The sequence below is a fragment of the Ammodytes marinus genome (genome assembly GCF_949987685.1).
Source record: "Ammodytes marinus genome assembly, chromosome: 13".
NCBI classification, from domain to species: Eukaryota; Metazoa; Chordata; class Actinopteri; order Uranoscopiformes; family Ammodytidae; genus Ammodytes; species Ammodytes marinus.
In genome coordinates, this window is record NC_137217.1 from 4,706,266 (window position 1) to 4,727,605 (window position 21,340).

Genomic DNA, 21,340 nt, shown 5'->3' on the forward strand with positions numbered 1-21,340 from the left:
TTCATTGTTTATAACGCATTGAAATAAACAATTGTTGAAACAAAATTCCCCATTATTTTGGTGAAATTCAGTTTCCAAGGGAAAGGTAAACAAAGTGGCTAACGCTGATGCTAATGTTAGTAACTAGCTCGCCGGCGGACAAAAATGAATGGCTTTATTTTCTGTTATAACCAACAAATCAGTGTTTTCGTTTTAGTAATTTAGTTGTTTTTATTTGAAGCACATAATTTTGAATTTACTAAAAACAGTGCAATGTTGTGATGTATTTTAAATGTAGTCTTATATCTGATTAAACTGTTATGAAGATTAAAACGGAAAAAAACTGAATGAACCCGCAACCACTGCAACGAAGGCCGGAGCCAATATGGTACGCGCTCTATCCACTACGCCACCGGAGCGCCCCAACTGATTGCTCTTTATATCAAACTATTTTTGAACAGCAATGGATTTCTTTTTGTGAATGACACGCAATCTAGCAGCATTGTTATGGATGTATTGGGCAAGTGCAGGCTGACATCAGCCATTTTCCCCCCCGGACGATGCCGATTATTCTGAGATAGGCTATAATCTGATTAATCGGTCGGGGTTTAATGAAAAGTCTGGAAGTCCAGACCCACATCTAAAACATTGAAGGGTCTCGCAATGACCTTCCCACCTCAAGGGGTGGCACTAACGCATGCATTTCAAAATACCACTGCACGCATTTTCTGACATAGTAATAAATAAATTCCAATGGTTTGTGCCCAGATTAAGCTGCAGAGCAAATTTAAATTTGCTAGTGAAGAGTCTGAGTTTCCAGGGTAGCTAATCAAAGGAATGATTCCAAATCATCAATAATTTGGTTCACAGATACGAAAGCTTGACATTTTAGTGATAAGTGTGTTACATATGACTTTGGACTAATCCATTTCTACAGCATAATCTGGCATCTCAGCTGCCTGTAAATCTACAACTACCACCTGACATTTTCTATCAAGAATTTCATGATCAAAATTAAACATGGGAATCTCTTGGCACATCACGATTCCATTCGGATTTAGAGGTCAACGATTCGATTCAAAATCGATTATCAATGCATCCCGATGCTTTTTTTCTTTACGTACAACCTTGTGTGATTTTCAAAAATATATTTATATACACATCTGAGTTTGCTACTCAGAGTTTGCTAATCACTTCCTACTTGTGTGATGATCATTAAATACAATCAACAGATGAATTGCCTTCTCTAATATTGTATTAGAGTAAAAGCTTTTCTTGTCACAAATATGACTTTCTATGAACAGTGCAATAATCAATGCAGCTTGCATTTCAACACAATATGGAAGTGTGTAAAAGCTAAACCGATTCACTTTAATTTACTTTATACTCTTGTAAATCATGTTTCTATAGGATTTCTATTCTATTATTTTCTACGTCATTTCATCACATTGTGCAAAAAGTATGGCTTGGAATTCAGCTCTCATACAAAAATGTAAACAGACACAAAGCCAGTGCAGGTCATATGGGTTTGCTGCTCTCAGCCCTTGTCGCCACTTCTAACAACTCGCACTTGTGTGGTGTGCATGCGCAGTGGCGCAGGAAATACTAGTAGTTTTTTTTTAAATAAATCGATTATTAACTTTTCTGAATCGATTCGGAATCGTTCGAGAGAGAATCGCGATGCAAAAGAGAAACGATTATTTTTCCCACCCCTATTGTTCCTTAATATATTATGCTCTACATGGCAACCTCCCCGTAAAATAAATATAATACTTCTTGAATTCACCACAAGGTGCACAAGAACTTCACTTGATAAATGCAACACCAAACCAGCCATGAGTCCAAGACATTACAGTTCAGCTGTGGTCATGATGGTTCAATCCAGCCTTCAGCCAAAAATAGAAGTTTCATGTTGAGACAATATATTTTATTAAAAAATGTTCAACTAAATTAATGTGATTTTAACTATTTGTAGGGTTTTTATGAGATCATGCACTAAATAAGATAAGAGATCCCACCACCTTTACTGAGAAAAAAGTCAGTTTTAAGTAAGGATCGACAGATATGGGTTTTTCAATGGCCGATGCCGATATTTAGGGAACAGGTCAGCCGATAGCCGATATAATATGCTGCCGATATCACGTTTGTATTATTATTTTGCATTTCATAAAATACAGCAATTTAAAAACAACAAATGAGACATTCTTAAATTAACTCTAAATTAAATAAATGTCAAATTAAATAAATAAGAAATTTGACTTCTGGATTTCTTTCCAGGTGACTGATTATTGAAATATAAAATAGGGATAGAATACAAGTTAATATTTTGGTTAAATATTAAAGAAACGCTAAGATTGCTCCACAGCAGCCACAACAACGAGGCTACCCACAGTTTCTTCACACATTTCTGTGTTATTTCTTTAAAATCGGCCTAGTAGGGGCGCCCTTAGCTCAGTTGGTAGGGCGTCCCCCCCATGGGCCTCGGCCAGCAGTGGACCCGGGTTTGATTCTAGCCCGCGGTCGTTCTCTGCATGTCACTCCCCTCTCTGCCCTATTTCAGCTCTGTCTCTGCACTATCAATAAAGCATAAAAATGCCAAAAAATATCTTTAAAAAAATAAAAATAAAATCGGCCTAGTGAGCACAGATAACGTCCAATGCCGATTATCACAAAATGCCAGTTATCGACCTATCTCTTGCGAGCTCATTTCACTGCTGAAAGTGAATGGCTGCCATAACGTTCATAAAGCTTTAATTATAAGCGGGATATGTATTGCAAACGTCAAGCTTTCTGTGCTATTCTTTCACCGAGTACAACTCCAACACTGCAGACATAATGCGCTGTAGGGCAGCGGGGCTGTTATGCTACCTGCCTCTTCCTGTCTGTTTCAAAATAAAACTATTTTACAAACATACAGCTGCAGCTTCACATTAAAACATTTATGTTTATGGATCTGCAGCTGTAGAAAATGTTCAGTTTGCATTAGCAGTTTACTATTAGCTATCTGATCATAAGCATTGCATGTCCACGGATGTCTGAATAATAATAAATAAATAAAAATCATCAATCAGAAGAAAACACAGATGAGCCTGGCAACAGACATTCACAAAGTAATTCTAAACCTGAATCATCACTGTTACAGTAAAGAAGTTGAGTTGGGATACTGTTGTTGTGCAGTTACTGAGCCGGTCCATATGAGCCTACAGCTTTAGCCCAGCTGTATGTTCACGTGCATGCACATGCATGCGTACACACACACACACACACACACACACACACACACCACACACATACAGTGCCCAGGTACTGTTGCCAGGCGAGACATAGTCAGGTTGAGTGCGAGACCCAGAAATAGAGTCCCAGTAAGGACACGCGGAGGGGCCACACGCAACAACCCCTTCTTCCAAATTATCAGCACACATACAGAGAGAGTCAGAGTGACAGACCTGGAGTGAGACATATGAGCTAAAGCCACAGCAGAATGAGGCTCACATTACCATGTATGTTATCGGGCTGAGCGGCAATGTAGTTAGTATTTTAGTTGTGTATGTTTGGATTAAATGAAACATATGTTAGTTAGACAAGAGACACGTCAATATTGGATCTCAGAGCATGAGTCATGCCTCATAGCTTGACTGCCTGTGTATGGTTATGCCACTGGTAACATTATATACACCTAATACTAGTTTTAAAAAGGTGTGATATGTAAAGATTTTCACAAAATGACATAACCAATGTTATACTACTGTGCAAAGGTTTTAGGCAGGTGTGAAAAATGCCGTAAACTAAGAATACTTTCAAAAACGGAAGTTTGAATAGTTTATCTTCATAAATTAACAGAAATGCAGTAAATGAACAGAAGAGAACTCTGAATACAGCAGTGCCATAACCTCAGAACTGGCAGAAACCAGTGGGGCCCAGGTACACCCATAGTGTTTTTAGCATTGAGGACACCAATAATCCTGACCAAATCTTTAACTCCATTTGCAGGAACTTGCAAGGAACCTCCACCATGGTCCACTGTTTTCTGCAGACACTGATTATTGTACCTCACTCCAGCCCTTCAGCGAACAACCTGCCTTCTGCCTTTTTTCTGAGCACCAGTTCCTATGTTTTCATGCATAGTTTAGAGGCTTGGCCTTGTTTCCATGTCGGAGATATGGCTTTTTGGCTGCAACCCTCCATGAAGACCACTTCTGGCCAGACTTGTCCGGACAGTAAATGGGGGTACCTTGGCCCCACTGGTTTCCTAGCTGATAGCACCATTGGACATCTCTCGATTTCGAAGGGAAAAAGGCTTGATGTGTTTTTCATCTGCTGCACTAAGGGATTGATCTACTAAGATCCAAAATAAAGAGTGCTAAACTGAGTGAGCATTCTAAAAATGCAGGCAGCACCTGCCTGAAACTTTTGCAAAGTACTGTATATTTGTGAATTATGTACTAAACCATCACAAATGTTTCCATAAGGGGGCGCCCTTAGCTCATTTGGTAGGGCGGCGTCCCCCCCCCCCCCCTCGGGCCAGGCCCAGCAGCAGACCCGGGTTCGATTCCCGCACGCGGTCGTTCTCTGCATGTCACTCCCCTCTCTGCCCCATTTCACCTCTGTCTCTCTGCACTATCAATAAAGCATAAAAAATGCCAAAAAATACCTTAAAAAAAAAAAAAAAAAAAAATCCACACATTTTCAATCTAAGAAGAAATTATAAACTTAAAGTAACGCTTCAAGTTTATCGGTCACCTCTTGATGACGAAATGGGAATTCTCCCCTGCTTCTTCCCTCTATAACTTTGGGTAAATCCCGGGCTGGAATATGTGGAGGACTGGAAATTATTTAAGAGCAAGTCACTCACAACTGATTGTGCCAAAAGACGGATGCAGCTCGCTAATAAACTGCAACTGAACGTACAAAACACATTTGAATCAGTGCTGTGTGAGCACTCACGACAGTCACTGCACAAAAAGCATTAAAACAGCAGTGCCACTCGGTGAATAAGACTTAGACACAAATAATCAGCAAGTCAGCAACATACAACACACAAGCATCCCGCAGCTGGGTGACTTTCATTAATGCTAACTAAAATGGCATTTATTTTGTGAATCTTAGGTTGTGCATTCTTGAATACAGTCCGCGGTGTGTGCACGCGAACACGCGCTAGGGAAGCCGACGTTATGTTGATGTCTACTAACGCACACACCTCTGAAAACTGCAGACGTTTGTGTCCTAGCGGGCTCTGAACAGAGCGGACAATGTTTCTCCTCCTGTTGCTCCCGACATCAACTATCACCCGCGGCAGTTGATTTTATACTATCTATGCCCCCGACACAGACGTGACCGTTAGCAGTTTAAAACACGGCATGGGCTAGCGTGCTGTTATGTTTGGCTGCGCGCAGCTACTGATCCTGGGTCAGTCACAACGTTAGACTGACTGTAGTACAGAGACGGTGGGATGCACGGGGCGGATCATTCTGCACATGCGCTAATTGCGTTAAAATAATTAACGTGTTAATTCCAGAAATTAATCACCCTGTGTTAACGCGATAATTTTGACAGCCCTACTGGAGACATAATGTCTAATTTGGTAAAAAAAATGAGGCACCCAATTTCATTAACACACCTGCCTCGAGCATGATGTAATGATTTTGATCTAAAATACAAATCATTTGGAATAGATTTATACGGCATTTTTTGGTTCACATTTGATTAGGTTTTAGGGATATCGCATTCATTCTCTCACTGCTTGGCATTTTACAAGCGCTTTCAACTGCTCTACTGCTTCCAGTGCAGCTGGGATTCAGACCAACAACTGCCCAGTGTTGAAAAAATGCAGCGAGCTACATTATTAGAGATGTAATTAAGGTATTGGTAAGACAATGAAAGGTAGTCCAGTTCGAGAAACTGATAAACGTGTTTAAAGGCTCATCAATCGCCAAAATACTGAACAATTGTTTTGTACTTGAATTAATTTTAAAACTTAAAAAACGCTCATTCAAGTAATCCATGAGGAATGTCAACTTGTATGCATCTGATCAGACAATGCAGCGCGTTGCCAGAAGGCATGGCCAAAATCTTATATCACGGTATAGGTAATTTTATATCAAGGTAACTATTAGGGCTGCAACAACGAATCGATAAAATCGATTAAAATCGATTACTAAAAGCGTTGCCAACGAATTTGGTCATCGATTCGTTGAGTCGCGCGATTACTAAATCACTTGCAGGCGCGGCACTGTTTAAATCCAGCCGCCGACAGGTTCATGAACGCCCACAGCGAGCCTTCCGCACGTGAAGGCTCGCTTCACGTGCGGGAAAGCTATAGTGTGAGCGGCCACAGCTTGTATTTTGGTCATATCTAACACTGGACTGCAGGCCTATATAAAAGTGTTGTACCTTTGCTTTCTTTGGGTTAAAAAAAACTCCTTCAACTCAGTATCCGTCCAGTCCAAAAACACTCTGTCAGCTGCTGCTGCTGCAGACGGTGTGCAGACGTGCTCGGAGAGTCGGCATCGGCGCATCAACAGTCAATCAAAGCAGCGGCAGTAATTACACAACCCAACGGTGTAGAAAGTCCCGTCAATTAAAAATAGTAATCCAGATTTTAAATCCATGTTAAAATCGGAAGGATATAGAGCTAGTTAGCTTAAAAAAAGTAGCAAACATGTCAACTGTGATGTGTTCAGGCCGGCTCAGTAATATGACTGATGTGTTCAAATGCAACACAAAAAAAAGAAATTTGAGATTTTGGCGAAACTTGTTTTCCCAGCAATATAAAATAGATAGTAAAGATGGAATTATGACCTGTTTAATGTCCTATCTTGAGCTATGATCATATCAGCAATTAAAGCAATAATACAAGTTCTATTTCAACAAAATAATAGAAAATTATCAATTGTGATATCAATAAAGACTTGGATCGTTAAGGAGTCTTGAAAATGGTATCAATATCAATACAAATTAACGATCTCCTGTCATCTGAGAGAAATTAAGATGATTTAATTTACCGTTAGTATTTACCGGTTAAAAATATTATCGGTTGACTGGTTTACCATGGACATCCCTTATACTGTATAAATGTATATCATACATTGTATGTTTTTTTTGTGTTATCCCAGTTAAGTTTATTATTTATTTTTTATCATTTAATATTACTTTTGATAGTTCCGGGACGTTGGAGCAATAACCTGGTGTTTTTACACTTCAGTCTGCACTGTGAATTTGAAGTAATGTTCAGTTTTTGAATAAAGATGCGGCATTTACAAATGTTTCTTCTTTTTTTATCCGATTCATCGATTAATCGAAAAAATAATCGACCGATTAATCGATTATTGAAATAATCGTTAGTTGCAGCCCTAGTAACTATATCAAAGTACAGTATTCTTCCTTTAAATTCAATTAATTAATGGATTCAAATATCCGTACTGTACTTTAATCACATTCGATTATTTCTGTCTTTTACTTGAAACTTGAATGAATTTCCATACAAAAAAAGAAACTGGTGCAAAATACCACACCAGTCTGGCTTTAGTCAGTCAGTGGCAGTGCAATATAAAAATCACAGCATCAACCTAATGTGTAGCCTACATTTCAAATTTAGTATATCAAAAGAATGGAAGACTTGAATTTTCCTGCAAGATTTGCTCATCTTCACTTCAAAAAGATGTCAATATAAACTACTGTGCAAATGTCTGGTAATATTTTCACTCCAGCTTTAACACAAAATAATTATTTTCAAGTTTGAAATGTTTTAAAGTTAACACGTGCATAACACCAGCCTTGCTGGCTGTTTCCAACAATGACAGCGCTGGGTTTAAGCCAATAGATGGAAGGGGTGTGCACGTGTACATGTAACTGGTTAGTAAATCATAACCGTTTAGGAAAAATCAATAATCAGCCAGCACGGACAAACAAGACACAGACACACATGTGCGCGCTCACATACACAACGGGGAGTCGCCGTCGGGGGGTGCGGACGAAAATGACATTGCGGTTAACTGTGTACACGAAAAGATGTCCGTCGTGTAACCGTTTAGACAATTTTGTAAACGTTTACACCCCTAGATGCTATAGATAATATCAGTGTTCGCCAATTTGCTCAAGAGAGCTAACCACTTGTAGTAAGCTGCATAAAACAAACCAACTCCACGTCACCGCAACAGTACGCCAAAGTGCTGCATCAAGTTTCCTTTGCCCTTTATTATTTTTGAAAAACAGGTGAGGGTGTAACTGTAGTGATTCAGAGGGACAGCTGCCGTCGACGGTATAATACCGTCATACCTCCCAGCTCTACACCAGTTTTTTCCAGACAAAGCTTCAACATTGCCTCTATCACAGGTACCAAATCACACAGTTTAAATAATTGGGCATAAAGAGGCGCGATGAACGTGTTTGGCACGGCGCGATGAAGTGTCCAATGTGGCACGTCAATCGCAGCCAACGCTTGAAGTTGAAAATATTTAACTTTTCACGCTTTGATAGCCAATTAGTGTTGAGATTGACCCGACATCACTGACATCTAGACAGAGGACTGTACACACAGAGGCAGAGTAACACGGAGGAGAATGTTATGGCTGTGTGTGGGCACCCTGTGCTTTATGACACCAGCCCGGTGTTCTACAAGACAGAGCAGAAGTGGGGAGAGTGAGAGAGGAGATTCGGCTTCCTGATACATTCTGTGATGTGTCTTTTGCATCTGAATAGCAGTAGGTTGAACTTTAGCCAAGTTAACCCAAGTTAGCGCCGGTTAGCGTAGTGAAACTCACCCAGCTGTGTGCTGCTTTGGAGGATATTTTGAAAGTTACTTACTAGGTAAAAATTAGAGCCTGACCGATATGGATTTTTGATTGCCGATGCCAATCATTTTCAAAGAAAAATTACGATAACGATTAAATCGGCCGATTTAATAAAAAATCCCCAAAATATATTGAAAAAGTTTACTTTTCTGAATCAATATAAATACTTGTTACCAGGGCCGTCGTATAGGGGGTAAAGGTTATGACGATTATAAGGGCCCACAGCCAGCTAGGGCCCACACAGCCCCCAGTAGAATCTACGACAAAATGATTATGCATACAGTGAACTAATATATAATCATAGGAATGAGTCCGAATTAAAAGAAAGCCACAAGTCATACAATATTCTAGTTTTAATCATTTCAATAACCCCTTGGGCCCCTTCTTAAAAAATGGTTTGGTCCACCCCGCGGTTCGTTCTTCCTCATTGGAATTAAGTGAGCGCGAGCGAACTCAAGCAGGGCGAGGATGCCCCCAAAAAAGCACAAGTTCGCACACCAGAAAAGAGTTGAGAAGGAGGCCAGGAGTAGGATATGAGCAGCAGAGCATGGGCCCAGGACTTCAAAAACTTTTTTTCTAAGAATGGTGAGAGTAAAACTACAGAGGGAGGCTGAAACAATTAGCCTACTACTTGTTCATTGATAACATTACCTTTGACGGGGCGCAGACTGAATCCTACGTTAGCTGTCATCTGGCCGCGCTACACTAAGTTAGGCCTTTCACACCGCCGCAAAATCGGCGCTAGTTCTGGGCTAGTTCGGAGTTAGAGCCAGTGTTTTGGTTTCACACCGCCAGAAAGCCTGCTCCGGGCCGTAAAAACCGGTTCAACTCATACCCCAGGATTGAGCAGGGTTTGAAGTGAACTGCTTGCGCCAGCGGCCGGGGGAGGGATTATCCTGACCAACCAGACCAACTAAAACCTCATGCCCGCCATGTTTAAAAACACCGCTATTACGAGACGTAAACATAACATAATTACCGAACGTAGCGATCAAATTGACTGGCGAGAATACGCTGTATGGGTCCTGTTTGGTTAAGAAAGCAAAGCGAAAGCTAACACGTGTAAAAATAAGACGTATTCGCCGCTGTTGTTGTGTTTAAAGCTAGCGCTAGCTTTAGCGTTAGCCACGAGAGCAGCGACGTCGGGCGACGTACACACGTTTACAGTGACGTCATGACGTTGCTCTCTTGCCGGCTCCATGGCTGGCTCTGGTCGTTGTGAAACCAACCGGTTCATAACTGGGATAAGGCTGTAACCAGTTTTGAACTGGCACCAGCCCGGAACTGACTCATGGTTCTTTATGGTGTGAAAGGCCTATGGGATGCAAACAGGTGAGGGGTCAAAAAAGTGAGTACATCGGCGACTCGTTGGGTGCCTGCATCGCCGCGACGCATTTTTAACGCAACGTGTAGTGTTTTCACCGTAAAGACTAGTGCAGGCTGTCAAACTCATTTTCACAAAGGGCCACTATACGAAATGAGAATCGAACTTTCGATTTTCCGATTAATATCGATTATCTCTCGAACGATTCTGAATCGATTCAGAAAAGTTAATAATATTTTTTTTTTTATATATATATAATTTTATTTATAAATACTAATACTTCCTGCGCCATTGCGCATGCACACCACACATGTGCGAGTTGTTTCCAAAGTGGCTTCAAAAGGGCTGAGAGCAGCAAACCCATGACCCATGACCTGCACCGCTTTATCTCTGTTTACGTTTTTGTATGAGAGCTGAATTCCAAGCCATACTTTTTGTACAATGTGTTGAAATGACATAGAAAATAATAGATAATAGAATAGAAATCCTATAGAAACATGATTTACGAGATTAGAAATAAAATAAAACTGAATCGGTTTAGTTTTTACATACTTCCATATTGTGTTGAAATGAAAGCTGCATTGATTATTGCACTGGTCATAGAAAGTCATATTTGTGACAAAAAGCTTTTTCTCTAATATAATATTAGAGAAGGCAATTCATCTGTTGATTGTATTTAATGATCATCACATAAGTAAGAAGTGATTAGCAAACTCAGATGTGTATATAAATATATTTTTGAAATTCACACATGGGTATGTACATAAAAAATGTTTTGCATTGAGATGCATTGAAAATCGATTTTGAATCGAATCGTTGACCTCCGAATCGGAATCGAATCGTGAGGTGCCAAGAGATGTGAACGTTTACAAAAATGTCTAACCGTGTACACAACGTATTTTTTTTCGTGTACACGGTTAACCGTGACGTCATTGTCCTCGTGCGCCCGCCGTCTTGTAGGCGCGCGCGCACACACACACACGCGTTCGTTCGCCTGTAAACACACAGTTGACATGAACCACGCTCGTTTTTATATACTTTCTATGGTTTACAAACCTCTTATAATAGGTCCATGGCACACACATAGCCTACAAACGTTCGCCTGGCTGTCATGTGCGCCGTCATTATCGCGCTTCATTAATTTCCTGATTAATATAGCCTATCGCACATTTCTACGATTTATACATGTCCACGTACGTATGCAGGTTGAACAGGTGTTATTAAGTTCGGGCTACTTACGAGCGTAGTTCACGTCAACCGGGTAACTTTAATCTTTAGGTTATCTTTCATCTCTCTTCCGTGGCTGTGAGACGAGCCCCAGCACGGCGACTCCCCCCCTCATTCACACACACACACACACACACACACACACACACACACACACACACACACACACACACACACACACACACACACACACACACACACACACACACACACACACACACACACACACACACACACACACACACACACACACACACACACACACACACACACACACACACACGCCGAGGGACAGACAGATTCGGCAGACTACCTTTTATCATCCCCAATGACTTTATTAGTGAGGTAAAATCAATAAATGCGTGTCTCCAGAACATAATTAAAAACTTTGAAAAAAAGAAAATTTGAAAAAAAAAAAAAAAGAACGGTTTTCGTTTATTGATTTTTCCTAAACGGTTATGATTTACAAACGTGTACACGTGTACCCGTGCACACCCATAATATATTCATCCAGCTAAGATTATATAGTAGAAAGTATGCGATTCGGAATGCAGGGTGTGCGTCAAACACTTCATTTCCTGCATTCTGGTGTTTTTTTTCCCCACCAATCTGTGCTTTTTCTGCATCAATTTACGGTGGAAATGTCTATTTTTCTGTGAAGGAAAAGACAACATACGGGTTCCTGGTACAAACATATCACATGTAACGGGTATGTATTTTTTTCTTCTAGTCTCTGAATGGCCGAGGTGATTAGATCAGAGTTATGTGATAATATCCCTGTTAATTCTTCTCCATACCATAAACTCATTCGTTAATATTTCTTACTCTAGTGGGAGGAGCGGAGAAGTTTTTTTTTTTTTTTTGAGAAGTGAGAGGATTTGTTTCTACTGTTTCCATGGTGAATCATGTTATCAGCGATCCATTGACGATGGCTTTTACGCACACGATCAACCCATAGTGAACACGCTCAGAGTTGATTGACCCAACGATGATCCACTGTTCTGAAACCGAAAACCCAGAGTTGCTTAGCTCAGAGCGCAGCATTAAACCTAGAGTTTGTAAAACCTGCTACCTGAAACAAGGCTCTGGCCACTTGTGATCAGATGACCAAAATCACATCATAATCCCAGGTGGAAACAGGGCCCTTGTTCTCTCCTTCATAATGTGAATGTGGCCAGAGAGATGGCTACTGTGGTTCTGGTTGTCTGGTTGATTATACCCGTTTTTCTTTTTAGAAAAAGCTCTGATAATAATGTTCATGCTCCCTGACAAACATGGGCGTTAGTATTCGAGTACTCCTCGTTTCAAATGAACTCGATTGGTGGATGAGGAAAATCTTTTTTTTTTTTTTTTTAGTGTCTGTAGCCTTTAGGCCGGCGGGCCGCCCCTATTTTAAAATGTTATATACGTGTACAAAACGGCACAAAACAGATAAAATAAAGTTTAACAAAATTAAATATTTTGATGCAAGTGCAATAAAGTGAGCGTTGTGTCAAACAGAAACTGCAAATAACTGCCACCTCCGTGCCACCGCAGCACAGCCTGTGTTCTCCACAGCACCGCGGAGTAGAGCTGCAAAGATTAATCGACAAATCGATTATTAAAATAATCGACAACTATTTTGATAATGGATTAATAGTTTTGAGTATTTTTTTAATAAAAATTTCTTAATTCTCTGATTTCAGCTTCTCAAATGTGAATATTTTCTGATTTCTTTAATCCTATTATGACAGTAAACTGAAATATCTGTGTTTTGGACATAACAATACATTTGAGGACGTCAACATGGGCTTTGGAAAATTGATTAAAAAAAAATCACCATTTTCTGACATTTTATGGTCCAAAACACTAATCGATTAATCGAGAAAATAATCGACAGATTAATCGATTATCAAAATAATCGTTAGTTGCAGCCCTACCGCAGAGCTGAACACGGTCTCTCCTTTCTCCAGAACATTTTCAGGAATATAACTGTCCAATTATTTCAAAGCAGATGATAAAGTTACGTTTATAAAAAGGGGAGATGACACCTGTTACTCTCAGTTAGTAATGAGTAGACTCCAGGTGAGCATGCAAGATGCTCTCCGCTTGGAAAGAAAAGTAAAGAAGAAGCAAGGCTTACTTCAGGCACATTCGCTCCGAGCCAACAACAGTTAAAGGGGTAGTTTGGAATTTTGGACATAGGGCCTGATTCCCAAGTTAGCCTGAGTGTTATTTATCATTGGAGACAGTTTAACACCAGGGTTCAACATAACTTTTTTTTCCTACTGGCCCGCCGGGCCAGTGGATCCGAGTTTTACTGGCCCCTTGTATATTTTCACTGGCCCTGCACACACTTTTTTTTTCTTCATAATTTAGTGTCAATAATTATAATACCTGTATTAGAAAAATAAAGAAAGATAACCAGATCTAAAGGGAATATCTATACTGTAACAGTATAGATATTCCCTTTAGATTTGGTTATTTTTCTTTTAGTTAATTATATGAAATGTTGATATTGCTCATACACATAATATAAAACCAGGCAAACATATTGAATTAGAAGCCTACAACTGAAAGTATGTTGAAGGGGTCGGCCAGTATTTTAAAGTCCAGTAGTTTGATGGTTGTTTTTATTCTTGAATTTGGGCAGTTTAATGAATAGTTCACCTGCAGAAGTCATGTTCAAACATAAAAAAAAATAAGAGATGAAGGTCTGATCATTCTTTGTGGTGTGGTAGGCTGTTTTTATTACTTTCTCTATATGCATTAGGGATGTGAATGTGTCGACCGAATGACCGGTTTTCCACTTGCGCTCAAGTTGACTTTAAAAATAGAATAGAAATCCGAAAATCAGTGGGTTATGCCGTTTTTTTAATGGGAGATTTCACCGTGTATGTGAGTTCACGTCTGGTCGTGAGCGCGCTGCAGGAGTGTCACTTCTCCATGAAGTGTCAGCTTCACATATAAGAGTCCGGTGTGGGACCATTTTTTCAAACTATTGATAAAAAACAATGCAGTGCAAAATATGCAGCATAAGTTAAACGCTCGTCTAAGACTATGACGTTAAATCACCTTAGAAACACACAATGCCTTCGTCCGATCACAGCAGCGTTTCACCGTGTGATCTCGCCAGCGAGTGAGCCGCCGCGCAGATGAACTGTGGTTTGTGGCTAAAATAATAACCGGGGATATTCTCCCCGTTAGCGATTTCAATGGGAAAGACTTCCGCGATCTGATTGAATGTCTCGAGCCTGAAAACACAGTGCCAAACTGCGCGACTATAGGAACTGTACAGTGAGCGGAGTCCCTCCGTTCGTTTCTGTCTACAACCGACACAATCACCGGAGACGCATTCACAGCGTTTAAATAACGCCTCTCATTTGTATTACCATTGGGGCTTGGATGCAAATACTGTAACATTACGGCGGCAGATAAAGGAAAAGCGCAGTTATCATTTTCTGCACCTCAACCTCTGCTGTGGGAAGAAAGAAAGGGGGCAAAGTAAGTCGATTGATTTGTCGACTCGCAGGCGGACGGTAGGCAGCTCTGCCAACGGAGCGAGAGTGCAACCGCTTGTTGCTCCGCCTGTCAAAACGCCCACGCATCGGTTGTCCACTGGCCTTTCATTAAAAAATATATTTTATATTAGGTTTATTATATTGAGTCTTAAATAAACACTGCTTTCATTACGACTCTCAACGCGCATTTCAATGAACCATGATGTAGTCTACAAAAAGATACTGAACTGTGATTGGCCAGTCACTGGCCCGGGCGGGACAGTGACTGGCCAATCAACTTGCCCTGCATATGATTTTACTGGCCCCGGGCCATCGGGCTATACGTTATGTCGAACCCTGAACACATTTCATTCATTCCTTCTAGTTGCAGAGTTTGCTCGTGCTAGGCTAGCGCACGGGATTGGGGTCTAATTAGCCTGCTACTTAAATAGTCTTACCCACTCCACAGTACACCCGAGGCAAATCAATAATAACGCTAGACTATAGATGTAAATGTCTGTGTTGATAGAATAATGTTAGAAATAAAAACAAACTTGCACATTGCATTTTGAGAGACTTGCTGTGACTCAGCAGCAGTGTTTATACTCCCGTTAGTAAGCTGCGGCGGACTGATACCTAGGTTACCGGATCTATAATAGGTATTTCACACACACACACGCACATAAATACTTTTTTCCTTATGTGAACTCTCTGCCAGGGAAGTTTTGCATGTAAACTTTACGAGCTTACATGAATTTGCTATCAGCATACCTAAAGTTAGCAATTAGCCCAGCCAGGTACCTGTAGCTATACCATTAGCTAACGTTGTCACTCCCCAAAATGCATGTTATCATCAATCTATCAGTAGGCTAACATTATGAAAGGGGCAAGCTTTATTAGCTAGAGTAGCCTACCAAAAGTTATTACCTGTTCATCTGTGCCTGTTGGTGCATCTGAAAAGACGGATGGCATTGGTTTTCAGGGATTTCTTATTGCGGGGTTTCACAAAGTCGTCCGGTCTGAAATGATCGCTACAAATACACCGTTCGCAAACAGTTTCCGCAGGTGTATTGATGTCCAAGCCAGCAGCAACAAGCCACAGTTGCGTCCTTTCTGGATCTCGAACTGGAAATTTGTGGAAATTTTGTGGTGTCCATCTGTAGGGTTTATTTGTACAATTCCTGAATGCACACTGACGCACCATGTTGCCTAGTCGTTCGTTTCAGTTTCTGTCCCACACTGCTCTGTTTACTTTCTGCTGTAGTGATTCGGTTACATAGCAAAGTAAAATTCCGCTTCTGCTGAGAAAGTAGTCCCTCAAAATGCGATAATTCATGCGATGCGAGGTTGTTTTTATTTCTAAAATTATCCTATCAACACAGACATCTGTAGTCTAGCGTTATAATTGATTAGCCTCGGTGTACTGTGGAGTGGGTAAGACTGTTTTAGTAGCAGGCTAATTAGACCCCAATACCGTGCGCTAGCCTAGCACGAGCCAACTCTGCAACTAGAAGGAATGAATGAAATGTGTTGAAAACTGTCTCCAATGATAAATAACACTCAGGCTAACTTGAGAATCATGTCCAAAATTCCAAACTACCCCTTTAAGAAGAATATGGGGATGAGATTCAAAAACCGATCGGGGTAACGTTCAGTTAATGAGGAATTAGTCGCAGTAATTATTCACGGACACGGAGTGAGCATTACGCGGTTGGATATACAGCTACTAAGTCTACTGCTTTGGTGAGTTATAAATTGTAGGACAATCATTTTCTATTATTTGCTGCCCTTCTTATTTTAAATGGTGACTTAGGCTATTTTTTTTTTTACAACTACAGCCCATGCTTTTTTTCTCCCCACCGCAGACCTACTCGATCGGTTTAAATTGTGGCCCGTCTATTTAATTACTTTCAGTGAGGAAAAGGTGTTTTAAACTTGTAGAAAAAAAATCCTTAATATCATATGGCAACTGTGACTGTTTGACAATAACCATTGAGCGCTTTATTGCGGTGAACCGTTATTCTGCAGACAGATGCGTTGCGTTCTAAAAATAGAAAAAAGTTCAACGAGGAATCGATTGATCATCGAGGAATGCAAGCGATCACTCGAGTAGCGAAAACACTACTCGTGCCCATCCCTAGTATTGCACTAAATGGTAACACTTGAATACGTTATGCAAATATGCAACTTCTTAGTTGAAATGTTAATAAAGTGGAGCTTCCTCAAGCAGCCATCTCTTTCCCGACAATCCCCTCTGTGCACAAACTCTTACATATGGTAATTAAACATTAAAACACCTGCGGCTTATAGTCCAGTGCGGCTTATAGTGCGGAAAATACGGTACTATTTCTGACAAATGAAGGTTCTTCATTACATTGATGCAAAAAATGAATGCATAAAATCCAAGAGAATCAGACTTGCTCATTGAAATACTTCATATCATTAAGAGTAAAACTCTATAAGCTGTGCGTCACACAGTGAAATAAATGATGGGGGCAGAGTGGAAGGGAAACAATTAATTTAATAGTTAATCAGTCTATTGACAGAAAAATAATGAATTAATAAAAATCTATTCACTGTACCATTTCAGAAGCAAAAATACTCTCTGGTACCAGCATGTCACCTGGAAGGATCATGGTCAAATTCAAATGGAAACAAAGATGTTTTTCATGTTGACCTACGGGACAGACAAAACAAGCAATTTGTGGACACATCTGGCTGATATAACCCAGTGGAACACGTTGAACTTATCAAGATAGGCTTTAGGAATGCTAAATGTTTATTACATATCATTGATCCTCTATTACAAGATTCAAGCTATGTTTATATGTATTGATACAGTTTTAATGTTCCTTAATCATCTAATAATGTTGCTTTCTTTAAAAAGAAATTCAATCTACGGTTAAAGAAACTTGTAAACACCCTGGAAAATAAACCCACAGTCACTTTTGGAATCTACATGAGTGTTTGAACCTCAATAAAGGCCTTTTGGGTGCTGTATCATTTTACATTAAAGAGCAAATGTCTCAACCAAACACCTTAGACAGCCACAAGCTTCAATAGTGAATGCTGCTATTCAACTGCATTGTTTGACATTTGGAATGATGTAGCTTCTGCTCAAGCTGAAAGTGTGCACAGACATGAGCAGAGGCAAATGAGACCATTAGAGAAAGAAGACAAATGTAAGTGACACCCAGAGTTTGTTAACTTTTGGAATTGATTTTGAAATAAATTTGATCAGAGCTGTCACACAGTTTGAGCTTGTTTTCACAGCTGTGCTGTCAGTCAGAGAATGAGACCACTGGATGTTTGTGGCCAAAACACACATATTGCAAAGTAACCCAATTCCAGAGGTAAAAGCAAGAAAAAAAGTTTTCTTAAACATTGTATTAGTTGTGATGGAGCGTCATCTGGAGTGAGAGAACCAAAAGGTATGTCACAATAATAATAAGATCCCATTGACCAGATTTGACTTGATGTTCAATCTATTTACAAGTTGGTGGCTAATAGCCTCCTGATGCAAACTGATAGAGTTACATAAACAAAACTGACTTGATACCTTCCTTCTTGCATTGCATACGGAGGCATACTTTGCAAAGCATCACTGCACAATAGGCATGAATGAATATGAATATACAATGTGGTGTAACAATATATGGTTACACCACAAGTTACAAGAAATCAGAGTTTCAGCACATTTTAACATGAACACTAAAATAAATTCATTGTTTACATTGAAAAGTTATGAAGTCTCTGGGTTTAGTATCCGTTGCTATTTTATACCCCTTTCTGTACACTTTAAACATATGGTGACGGCTACAGATGGTTCTATGAATCAGAGAAGTCTTAACATTTATTCGTATGCTGGTGGGCGGCGGTGGTTTAGCGGTTGTGGAACACTGACAATGTTGTGGAGAGGGGCTAATACTCCTGGCACAGGTGTTTTCCCCACCAACACCTACCTTACTGGAACTAGGCAGCAGGTACTCAATCAGGTTTTTCACTGTATATCCTCAGATGAAGTGAGACTGTGAAAATATCTCCATAAAACACACTAGAGGCAGCATTCTGTCAACATGCTGTCTTGTTTTTTGTCTTAGGTGTTCATACAAGTTGGTGTGATGAAATACAAACTAAACCAATAATATTACTCAAGTCCCGGATGTGTTGCTCAATTAAAAAGGCAACTGTCAATTCCACTGGAAGCTCAAATATTGGGGTAAAGCCACATCCTCACTGGTCTGTTAAGAGAAGCTTCAGCTGAGTGAAAGCTGTCCTCTCTCTCTCTCTCCAGATCTTCCATTGTGGCCTAGATATATGGCCTTTACCATCAAGTGGACAAACAAAATAAATCCTCATACTAACTGTCGGTTCAAATATTACAAACATGTGATTTAACAAACAAATGATAAAATGAACATAAGAGGTTGGGGAGAAAGGTCAACATTGATGCTCAAATGGGTTTGGGTTACAAATCAACATTTAGTGGGCAACAATTTGAGAACAAGTCTTCTGTTGGATACCGGTCACATAGACAGAAAGAGATTGGAGATGTCAAGCCCTGATCGTTCCAGCTGTACTGCTCTCATCATATAGTCCGGTTTCTTTTTCCTAGGGGCAGCCATATCCCGGCCACTGAGCGCAGGCTGTGTCCCTCTCCTCCAGGCAATGGTAGAGAGGGGCTGGGGCTGATGATGCGGTAGCTAAGCTAGCAGGCTAGCGTTAGCTGCCATAGCAGATTAAATGCTGCAGATCTACAGAGGACAGTCGGGGGTTGCTGGTTGGCTGCTTCTTTGACACGGAAAGCCATCGCCACCCACACTCCACACCAGGATATAAGCATCCACTGTAGAGAGGCATATCAACACGTTTCCATTAGGGAGCAACGCATCCATGCATCTCCATAGACTGTATTTTCATCTCCCATCTCTGCCTCCCGTTTTGTTCCGCAGAAAGGCATCCTCTCTCTCTCAGCCTGTTCGCTGTCGTGCGGTGACTTAAGGCAGATCGCGGCCACATCAGAAACTTGCCCAGATACACACACACTGATTGCATCAATCATTACACACACTCCACGGCCAACCCAAAGCTTGATGAGCTGGCCAGATGGTTAGTTGTTAGAAACGACTCAGTAAAAAAGGTAAACTGTTAAGGCAAGGGGGTGATGCCGGTACTGTTGGAGGGCATTGAATGCTGCTAAAACGGTGGTAACGTTCCTAAATCCATCATCATAATGCACGTCTCAGCGTACTGTATATGCGACAGCCAAGCCTTTATTGTTCAAGAAGACCCCGTTGTCCAACACTGACGTTAAACACACCCAATTCAATGAAGCCTGCCTCTGCTTGCCCCATTAGCCATCTTATACCAGCAGTGGTGGAGGAATGGTGACACGAGGCCGGTTGACAGGGGCGAATAACGTTACCGCTACCGAGCACTTCCCACTGATTGACTGTCAAGCCCCTATCTATTCAAAGCCACACATTAAAACACAAGAACCAAACCGTCCAAAATGCATACATTCATTCAGAAAATAAAAAGATGACACTGTTTTTTTACCTCAGGCGGTGTGTCGAACCAGGTTCCGCGTAGCAGCCATGTTCGGAACCCCTATCTCCCTCAGTCCACACGAACCGAGCCCCCTCCCCCGGGTCAGACGCTCCTCTTCCACAACAGAAATCCAAATAATGTGTTGTGTGGGGTTGTTTGCCGATAAAATCCCTGTGAGATAAGTTTCCAGCAAAAAAATTGCGTTATTTTCCGGAGCTCGGGGAGCGGGTTGACGATGGGGACTGATTGCCGGTGCAGCACACACAGCCGTGCCTAAGGGGAGATGGGCAGCCCGCCGCCTATACCGCGGACACCGTCACTTTAGTCTTCTTTCTATTTAGCGAGCATTATTTACTTGTCCGAAATGTATTGTCACATATAAAAGAGACTGCCTTACTCCGACATAGAGGGTCAGTTGGGTTAGCAAGCCCGTTAGCTTTTTTAAAGTGAATTTAAAGGCAAGAAGCTAACGTTAGCTAGCTAGCAGCTAGCATGCTAGCTGTCTAATAAAATACTGCCATTGGAGTTTGAAGGAAGACCGTCCGCACATTGCAGGCTGTTTGGTGGTTAACAGCCAGTCGACGGGCCCCTGGTCAATACATGCAGTCGCTATGAAAAAACTAATATTTTAGCAGGCACAGCTACAGCTAGCCGTGTGCTGGCCAGCCCCTCCGTGATGGTAATATCGGTCAAAGGAGAGGGGCTGCATTGAGAGCGCACTCCCGATACCAGGCAAGTACGGCCCAGCGCGTTCCAGAGACATTTCCCACAAAATGGCTGCCAAAACAAATCCACCGCGGACTGTCACACCAGTTAACTTCCAAATGTTGGTCGGTAGGTTAAAAAACGAGGCGGAAAAATCATTTTCATGTAGCAAAACCCACTACCTGTTCACTCGGACGCATTTGTGAAAATTATTTGAAGAGAAAAAGCGCAAATGCTGAATGAAACCTGGTCGATTTCCTCTGCGGGCGGCTAGATGCCACAAGTCA

At 41.0% G+C, this 21,340-nt stretch overlaps 1 protein-coding gene across 1 annotated transcript in view; it reads right to left on the reverse strand.

Moving 5' to 3' along the window:
* Window positions 1-21,066, reverse strand: part of dyrk1b (dual-specificity tyrosine-(Y)-phosphorylation regulated kinase 1B) — a 61,372-nt gene extending 40,306 nt beyond the window's left edge. Inside the window, exon 1 of the mRNA XM_080039353.1 lies at window positions 20,358-21,066. The gene's annotated coding sequence lies outside the window, so the exon portion shown is untranslated. The remainder of the gene's footprint in view (window positions 1-20,357) is intronic.
* Window positions 21,067-21,340: the final 274 nt, after the last annotated feature.